The 7,981-nt window shown below is 49.0% G+C and overlaps 1 protein-coding gene across 3 annotated transcripts in view; it reads left to right on the forward strand.

The window, feature by feature from the left end:
• The first annotated feature begins 5,964 nt into the window (after window positions 1–5,964).
• Window positions 5,965–7,981, forward strand: part of Eya2 (EYA transcriptional coactivator and phosphatase 2) — a 183,612-nt gene continuing 181,595 nt past the window's right edge. For 2 of the 3 annotated variants that reach the window (XM_087647288.1, XM_087647297.1), the window contains exon 1: window positions 5,965–6,198. The gene's annotated coding sequence lies outside the window, so the exon portion shown is untranslated. 3 annotated transcript variants of the gene reach the window in all.

Consider the following 7,981-nt stretch of genomic DNA (forward strand, 5'->3'; position numbering starts at 1 on the left):
ACAAAATTCCAGTGATTCACTAATTTACTATATTTTCAAATGGAAAAAATTATAAAACACGTTGCGTTGCCCAAACCCGAACTATTTCCGATACCAGAACAGACACATTAAATGCTGCCTCAGTCTGCTTGTTCGGTTATCCCAAAATACCAGAGGCTGGGTATTTTACGAAGAGGAAGAACTTACCCTTCAGTGTTTAGAGGCTGGGCAGTTCAATATCAAAGTGCCGGAAGGCTCAAAATCTGGTCTGATCTCTGCTACCAAGATGTTGCCTCGCTCTTGGATCCTATGGTGTCTTCATGGGGCTTAAGGCAGAAGGCAAGAAAACATATTTACAAATGCCTTAGGCCAGTGGATCTCAACGTCCCTAATGCTGTGACCCTTTAATACAGTTCCTTAGGTTGTGTGTAACCCGACAACCATAAAATCATTTTCATTACTACTCCATGACTATATTTTTTGCTGCTGCTATGAATTGTAATATAAATATCCAATATGCGACCCCTGTGGAAAGACCAATCGACCCCCGAGGGGTTGAGAACCCTCCCCGCCCCTTAGTCCTTAATTCTACTCACTAGGGAGGAGTCTTGTGAATTAACCACCCTTTAAAGTGCCCTTAAGACCAATACGATGGCCGTTTGGTTTCAGCACCCAAGTTTGGGAGGACATACTCAAATCGTAGCAAGTGCCCCTTAGTAAACATGAGACTGGTGTGTGAACATGGCTGCATAATTAATTAGCTAATTAACTCAGCTCACAGCTTTCTGATCAGTGAATGACTACTGAAGTTGTCAATGAACTGTTGTTTGACTGTAATGACCCAGCCTCATGGCCACCTTGCCGTGAGTGTGTCCAAATGTGGCCTCAGCCTCTCTCGCTGGTGGTAATAGTATTGCTTTTCCTTCCTTTGACGAAGGAATTTTTTTGCGAGGAATTCTGAATCAAGTTCGGGGTAGATGGGCGTCAGTTCATGGGATCTGCAAGACACTGTGCCTTGTGGGTGTGTGTTAGAAGCAGAGACTCTCTGTCTGTTGTCTGCTCACTGGAGGGTTGCTGGAATGAAACACGCCTGTGTTTGCCTTCTTGAGTTTGGGAAAATTTGAGTCCCAATGTGAGTGGGAGCCACAATGCTTTCCTGGTTTGTTGCTAGGTAGACCCAGGCTGGTTGCATCCTGAGTATCCGGGGATTTTTCTTTCTCTGCCTCCCGCCTCACGCAGGATGACTGGATTTACAGATGTGTGCTCCCATGTCCAGCTTTATGTGGGTTCTGGGGATACAAACTCAGGTCGTCCGGTTGCCCGAGAGGCACGTTCCCTTGCAAGCATCTCCCCGGCCCTCTTGTTTTCCCTACTGGTAAGGGAATATTTTCGTGTCCCAGATGTGTGTAACAAGCCCGCTAGTCTGGTGCTGTGGCATGTTTCCACACCTTTGAGGACCCCTGGGTCACTTTTCTTGATGCATATCAGCCAAAAGTCTGATTTGCCAAGCAGCTTGGTGTGTGTCTTCCACACAGTGAACCCCTCTGAAATGACTAGTTTTGATTTTGGCTCCGAGGAGCTTTTGGAGGTGTGGGAGCGCCTTCAAGGTCCTTCACAGTTCCCACAGAGGGAGGAATGGTGCAGGAGCCTGGGCCTCAGTTCCTTTTCTCACCCGGAGTGCCTTTGCGCATGCGCTTTTCAATCAGAGAAATGCTGATGTCACCGATCACATTTTCCAGTTTGCATTGGCAGCCAGGAAGCTCACAGCTAATTCGCCGTTCACTGCTGACAGGCACCCAAACCTCCCACTGAACTTTCTGTGTGCAAACCTCATCTCTGACTTCCTTTCCTTCCCAGGGTTTCGTTGTTACCTCCGTTTCTGTAATCTGTTGTCATTGCCTTACTGCTGCCTCGAATCCGTTTTGAAAAGAATGAAAGTCTGTGAGGACATTAAAAAATGGAGTACTTTCTTCCCAGCAGACATCCTGTGGGTGGGAAAGGAATGTGTGTGGAAATGGGGAATAGTTCTGCATTGAAAGTGCACACGTATGTTGTAGGATGTGTATAGGATACGAAGTATGCGTGTGTGTGAATGTGCCAGTGTGTGTTGTAGGATGTGTATAGAATATAAAGTATGCATGTGTGTGTGTGTGTGTGTGTGTGTGTGTGTGTGTGTGTGTGTGTGTGTGTGTAGGATGTGTAGGATGTAGGGCATAGAGTGTATACATGTAGGATGCACATGTATGTAAGATATAGTGTGCCCACGGATTTCATAGTCCATCTGGTCTCTCATGCATGTTAACTGGGAAGGTGCTGGGACACTGCTCATGGCAGATAAGTAAAGCAAGCTATCCTAAGAGCCTGCCCTATGGCCTAGCTCTTTCAGATTAAAAATCGAGGTCAACGGCTGGGAGAGGGCTTCTCAAAGACTAGGATTCCCTCTCTGTTGATTGTAGAAATGACCCAGGGGCTTTGAAAAGTGCTAGCTCCCAGCCCTGTCCCCAGAGAGGCTGGGTTAATTGGTGTGGGGAGGAGATTTAAAAGGTTCCCTGGAGACACTAATGGGTACCAGCCCTGAGACTGCTGCCCTGAGAGAAAGAGAAATGAAGCTAATAAACACCTGCCTCCAACCTACACCTCAGGGGCCTCAGGCTGGTGAAGCTTCAGGGAGATAACAGGACATTCTGGTGAGGGATACATTAACTCACACCAAGTTAGGAGATGTCCAGGACTCCCTCACACAGTCCATAAGAAAGAGACATTTCATATCCTGGTTCTGTGTGTGTGTGTGTGTGTGTGTGTACTTTGTTCATGTCTGTATATAATATATTTCTGTGTGTACATATGTAGTATATGTGCATTTAGTATATATATATATATATATAGCATGTGTGTATGACTATATGGCACATGTACATATAGTACATGTGTGCATTGTGTACGTGTGTATAAAATGTGTGTGCATGTGTGTACATATATCTATGGTGTATGTGTGCATGTGCATATGTTTATATATAGTATGTATGTTATATAGCATGTGTATGCATACAGTATATGTTATATATGTATATGTGTTCATGTGTATGAATATGTGTATATGGTATATAAGTGTATATGTTTGTATTGTATAAATATAGCATATGCATGCATGTGTATAGTGTACACATGCATATGTGTGCATATGTATATGGACTTTTGTATACAGCATGTACTCTTACATGTAGCATATGTGTATGTGTCCACATATTGTAGTAGCACTTCAGCACGTTCAGGCGGTTGGTAGAATGGAGTAGCATTTGCTCAGAGCCTTGGGGATGCCCTCGTGAGTATGAGCTCTTCATCATTAGGCACCTAACGTGATCAGAAGAGACGGAAATCGTTGCTGCACCATACTTCTTGGGGAATAGTGACAAGAAAAAATGATCTGAGCCTGAGGCTGGGGACATACAACTGCCTGCTGTGACTCCAGGCATTCAGTCCTTGCACCACAGGTCAGAATGTGTGTTCATGCTCTGCAAGATGGAATCCTTGTTCTTCCAGTGCTTTCAGTCTGGGATTGGTTGACTCTGAGTGTGTGAGACCTGCACTCAAAGTGCCGATTCATGAGACACTCCCTATTCCAGTCTATCGCCATCTAGCTGTGGTATGTGTGTGTGCATGTTTGCATGTGTGTGTGTGTGTGCATGATTGCGTGTGTGTGTGTGCATGTTTGCATGTGTGTATGTGTGTGCATGTGTACATGTGTGTGCATATGTGCATGTGCATGCATGTGTGTGCCAGAGTTTAATGTTGAGTGACACATTCAGTCACCCTCTACCTTACTTTTTAAGAGAGAGAGAGAGAGAGAGAGAGAGAGAGAGAGAGAGAGAGAGAGAGATCTCCCACTGAACCTGGAGCTCATTGATTAGGCTAGGCTGGCTGGCCAGCAAACCCCAGGGATCCTCCTGTCTCTGCCTCCACGGCCCTGGGATTACACGCATGAGCTGCACACAGTGCCCATATCTTTAGGTAGACGCTGAGGACCCAAACTCAGGTCCTTGTGCTGACGCTTAGCGCCTCACAAACTGAGCCCTCACTCCAGCCCTTTGCTCTGGGTTTTTAAAACAAAAACCTTTAAAATAAAGCATTTATGGTGTTTGTTTGTTTGTAAGGGGAAAAAAGTGAGGTTCAGGGGCCGAGACAAAGCCCTGTTAGGGAATACTGAGACTCTCAAGCAAGGACACCATGGTACTTTCTGAAATGACCTTGTGGGGTAGGTAATATATGGAGTGTGGCTGGGTACAGCCACAACCTCGGTGGGAAGTCCCTTGGTGGTGGTGTGAGCTCTGAGCATTCACACAGCCCTAACACATAAGGAGAGTCTCGCCTTTGAGCTCTGGATGAGGACATCAAGTCCAAGAGCAGATGTCTGCTCTGCTTCTAACAAGCAGAAGATACCGGGAGACACCGGTTTCTCCTCACTGAGTGGAGACAGCCATGCCAACTGTAGGGACTTGCTCTGGTATGATGTCTGGTGGGGGGAGGGTAGGAGAAAGATAAGACTGGAGATGGAGCCGTCAATGCTAGGGCCTGACCCGTCTACAATTTGGGGCACCTTTTAAAGAATGACCCTAAGGACAAACGTAGACATACAGGTTAATATTCCTGTCAATCAAGGAAAGGATTCACAACTGGCTCTGATTTGATTGGATTTTTGTGTGTGAGTGTATGGGTGGGCCTGGTTAGGATAGTTATTAGCTGTTGTGTGAGTGCTGGGAATGTAACCAGGGTCTTCTGCAAGGGTAGCAGGACCCTTAACTTACTGAGCTATCCCTCCAGCCCCTAATTTGGTTTTTCTTGTTTGTATGTGTGGGAGCGGGGCAGGTTGTGCATGTGAGTGCAGTGCCTACAGAGGCCAGCAGAGGGCATCAGCTCCTCTAGAGCGGGAGCTTCTGGAACAAGGAAGTCAAGAGTCAGAGTCAGCGAATCTTTACTGAGCACAGCTAGAGGCCAAGAGAAGCTGGTGTTTATAAACTTGGAAGATCTCTTTCACCGCTGGAGCCCAGCCGGGGCCTATTGCTAGTTTCCCATCAGCGACTCATAAGAAACCCAGAGACTGACTGGCTTGGTTGATAAGGGGCCCAAAGCCTGACTTGGTGGGGACACCTGAAGTCCCAGTATCTGAGGAGCAGCAGGAGTAATCTGAAGCCAGCTGAGCCTCATAGGGAAGCACTGGGACTGGGGGATGGCACAGTCATTAAAGTGCCACACTAGCAGGAGGGCTTGAGTTCAGATCCCCAGTAGCTACATAAAATGCTAGGCATGGCAGTAGGCAGAGGCAGGGGGATCCCTGGAACTTGCTGGCCGGCCACTCCATTGAAAACCTCTATCTTCAAAAAGAAACCCTGCCTGAGAAAGAGAGAGAGGTGGGGAGGGAGAGAGACAGAGACAGAGAGACAGAGGCAAAGACAGAGAGACAGACAGAGAGATAGAGAGACAGAGAGAAAGCGTGAGCGAGCAATAGACAAAAACAGTAATGTTGACCTCTGGCCTAATACACACACACTCACTCTCACATTCACAGTTTCCTGTAATTGCGGTGACACCTCCTCAGAGATGTCTTCCTGGACTGCTCTGTCCCACCACCCACAAGCCCCTCTTTTCCCCTCTTCAGTATTCACAACTTCTCTGGTTTCCTTTTTCCTGGATTCTTTGTTCGTGATTCCCACTCTCAACGTGGATGCAAAGTTCCAGAAGGACAGAAAACGAGTTAGTCTTGTTCTAGTGGAGCAGTTGACCCGGCACGGACAGTGGAGTGGATGGATGGATGGATGGATGGATGGATGATGGGTGGGTGGGTGGATGATGGATGGATGAATGCTTGTGTGCGGTCCCTGTCTGCGCCGCTGACTCTCTGGGGCCGCGCCTGGCCGCGGTGAGGACGCTGCGGGGCCGGGAGGCGGCGTGGGCGTCGCCGCGGGGAGGAGGCCGGCGCGTCCCTCCTCCGGGAGCGCAGCGGCGGCAGCGAGAGCAGCGCGCACTGCAGGGCCGAGTCCCCGCCCGGAGCCAGCGCCGCGCCCCGCGGCCCCCACGCACGGCGCGGCCCGGCGGGGGCGCAGGAGACCCGCGGCCCGGACAGGGGGCCGGTCCCCGGGACAGGAGGCTGCCGCAACCCTGCGACATTCGCTCCGCGTGCCATCCCCGGGCCCGGCCCGCTCGGGACGCCTCTGCACTGAGCGGGTGAGTACCGCGCTCGGGGACGCGGGGAGGGATCGCGCCTCCCGGGCACCCCGGAGACACTAGAGGAGCAGAGACCCGGCCGCTGAAGGCAGATTCAGTCCCGAGATCCCTTTGGGTCTCAGGGCCTCAGTTTCCCCTAGCGTTCCAGGTAAAGGGGGTGCGGGGCGCAGCGACTGAAGTTGGCAACTTCAGTGCGCCGGACAAGTGCAGGACGCCGCAGAGTCCCTGCGTTTGGTTCGTTGCCTGGCCTCGGAGGAGACTGGTGGTGAGTCTCGGATTCTACTCAAAAGGATCCCAGAGACAAGTTGATGCCCGAGGCTGGGGTGGTGGAGTGGCGGAGGAGCGGGGCAACCCGCTGGAACTTGGGGGTCGTGGCCCAACCTCCCCCACACCACTTTTCTTTTGAAAAGTCTTCATTATCCTGTAGCCCACACTGGTCCAGCTCTGGGCGCTCACGTTGGAACGAAACTTAACACAACTTTCCATCAGGACGCTTAGACTGAGTTTTGTAGTAAGGGGAGAGAGAGCGCACGGACTGAAGTTCCTTTCTGAAGTTCCTTTAGCCAGGCAGCCTGGAACGGCCCTAGCTGCTTCAGTGCATTTCAAACAGCTCTCAAGCTCAAGGAGTATTAGGGAAGGTTGACTGGGAGGTATCCCATCGCGAAAGCCTTTCAAAGTGCTTTGCTCCGCAGTTAAATTCGAGATGAGATTTTCTTGCAAGCTTCATAGGGCCCCAAAGCCATCTCAAGGCTCAGACTTGACAGCCCTCTCACTCCTTGCCTGCCGAAAAAGCAAGGCAGATGCTACCGATGCTACCGCCTATCCCTCCTCCCTCTTCCCACCACCATCCGAAATACTACGTAACTTTTTAATGACTTTAAATATATATAATATATAACGCGATATCATATATCAATATGTCATGCGAGGTATAGAAGTCACTCCTGGTGGGAAGGTTTAACGAAGGGAGGGCAAGTAGTTGAATTTACAAACACCAGGGAGCATTTGAATTATGTCTGAGTCGGGAAGCTGCTGCCCTAAGGACACTATAGCTGCGGACAGTGGTTGTTTTTGAAGCCGATTCTAGTAATCCCACAAGCCCTTGATACCCGGGTGAAAGGATTTTCTATGACTATAGCATGGGTCAGTTTAGGAGAGACACTAGCCCTCGGAGGTGTGTGTGTGTGTGTGTGTGTGTGTGTGTGTGTGTGTGTGTGTGTTAGACCCCGACGTACACAGCTGTTCATGGGGGCCACGGCTGGGACTATTCAAAACAGTCCTTGTCAAAGGATCATTCTGCAGTTTTACTCAAGAAATGCCCTCCCTTCCCGCTTCTCTACAGCATCTGTAAGCCCTCCAAGCATATTATTTCCTTGTCTTCAGACATCTTCAGACTGGGAAGAGTTAAGGGGCTATTTAAGTAAGAAATGATAGTGTTTTGAATCTTGTTTGTGACTGAGCATAATGATGAGCCTCAATTTGAAACTCGAAAATTTGCAGATATAGGAAAACCAGTGTATGGATAGATCTCAGAGAAACTGAGGTGGTGTGTGTGTGTGTGTGTGTGTGTGTGTGTGTGTGTGTGAGAGAGAGAGAGAGAGAGAGAGAGAGAGAGAGAGAGAGAGAGAGAGAGAGAGAGGGAGAGTCTGTGTGTAGCTAGTTTTTAGGTTCCTATGCCCCTTTGTATCTTAGTTCACAACTGGACAAACTGTTTTATCCTTAAAGAATTGTTATTTCTTTTCCTGTGACTTGGAGCACTTGGGTAATGTTTTAACCCGAGTAT

The sequence above is a fragment of the Rattus norvegicus genome, chromosome 3 (genome assembly GCF_021556685.1).
Source record: "Rattus norvegicus strain SHRSP/BbbUtx chromosome 3, alternate assembly SHRSP_T2T, whole genome shotgun sequence".
Lineage (NCBI taxonomy): Eukaryota > Metazoa > Chordata > Mammalia > Rodentia > Muridae > Rattus > Rattus norvegicus.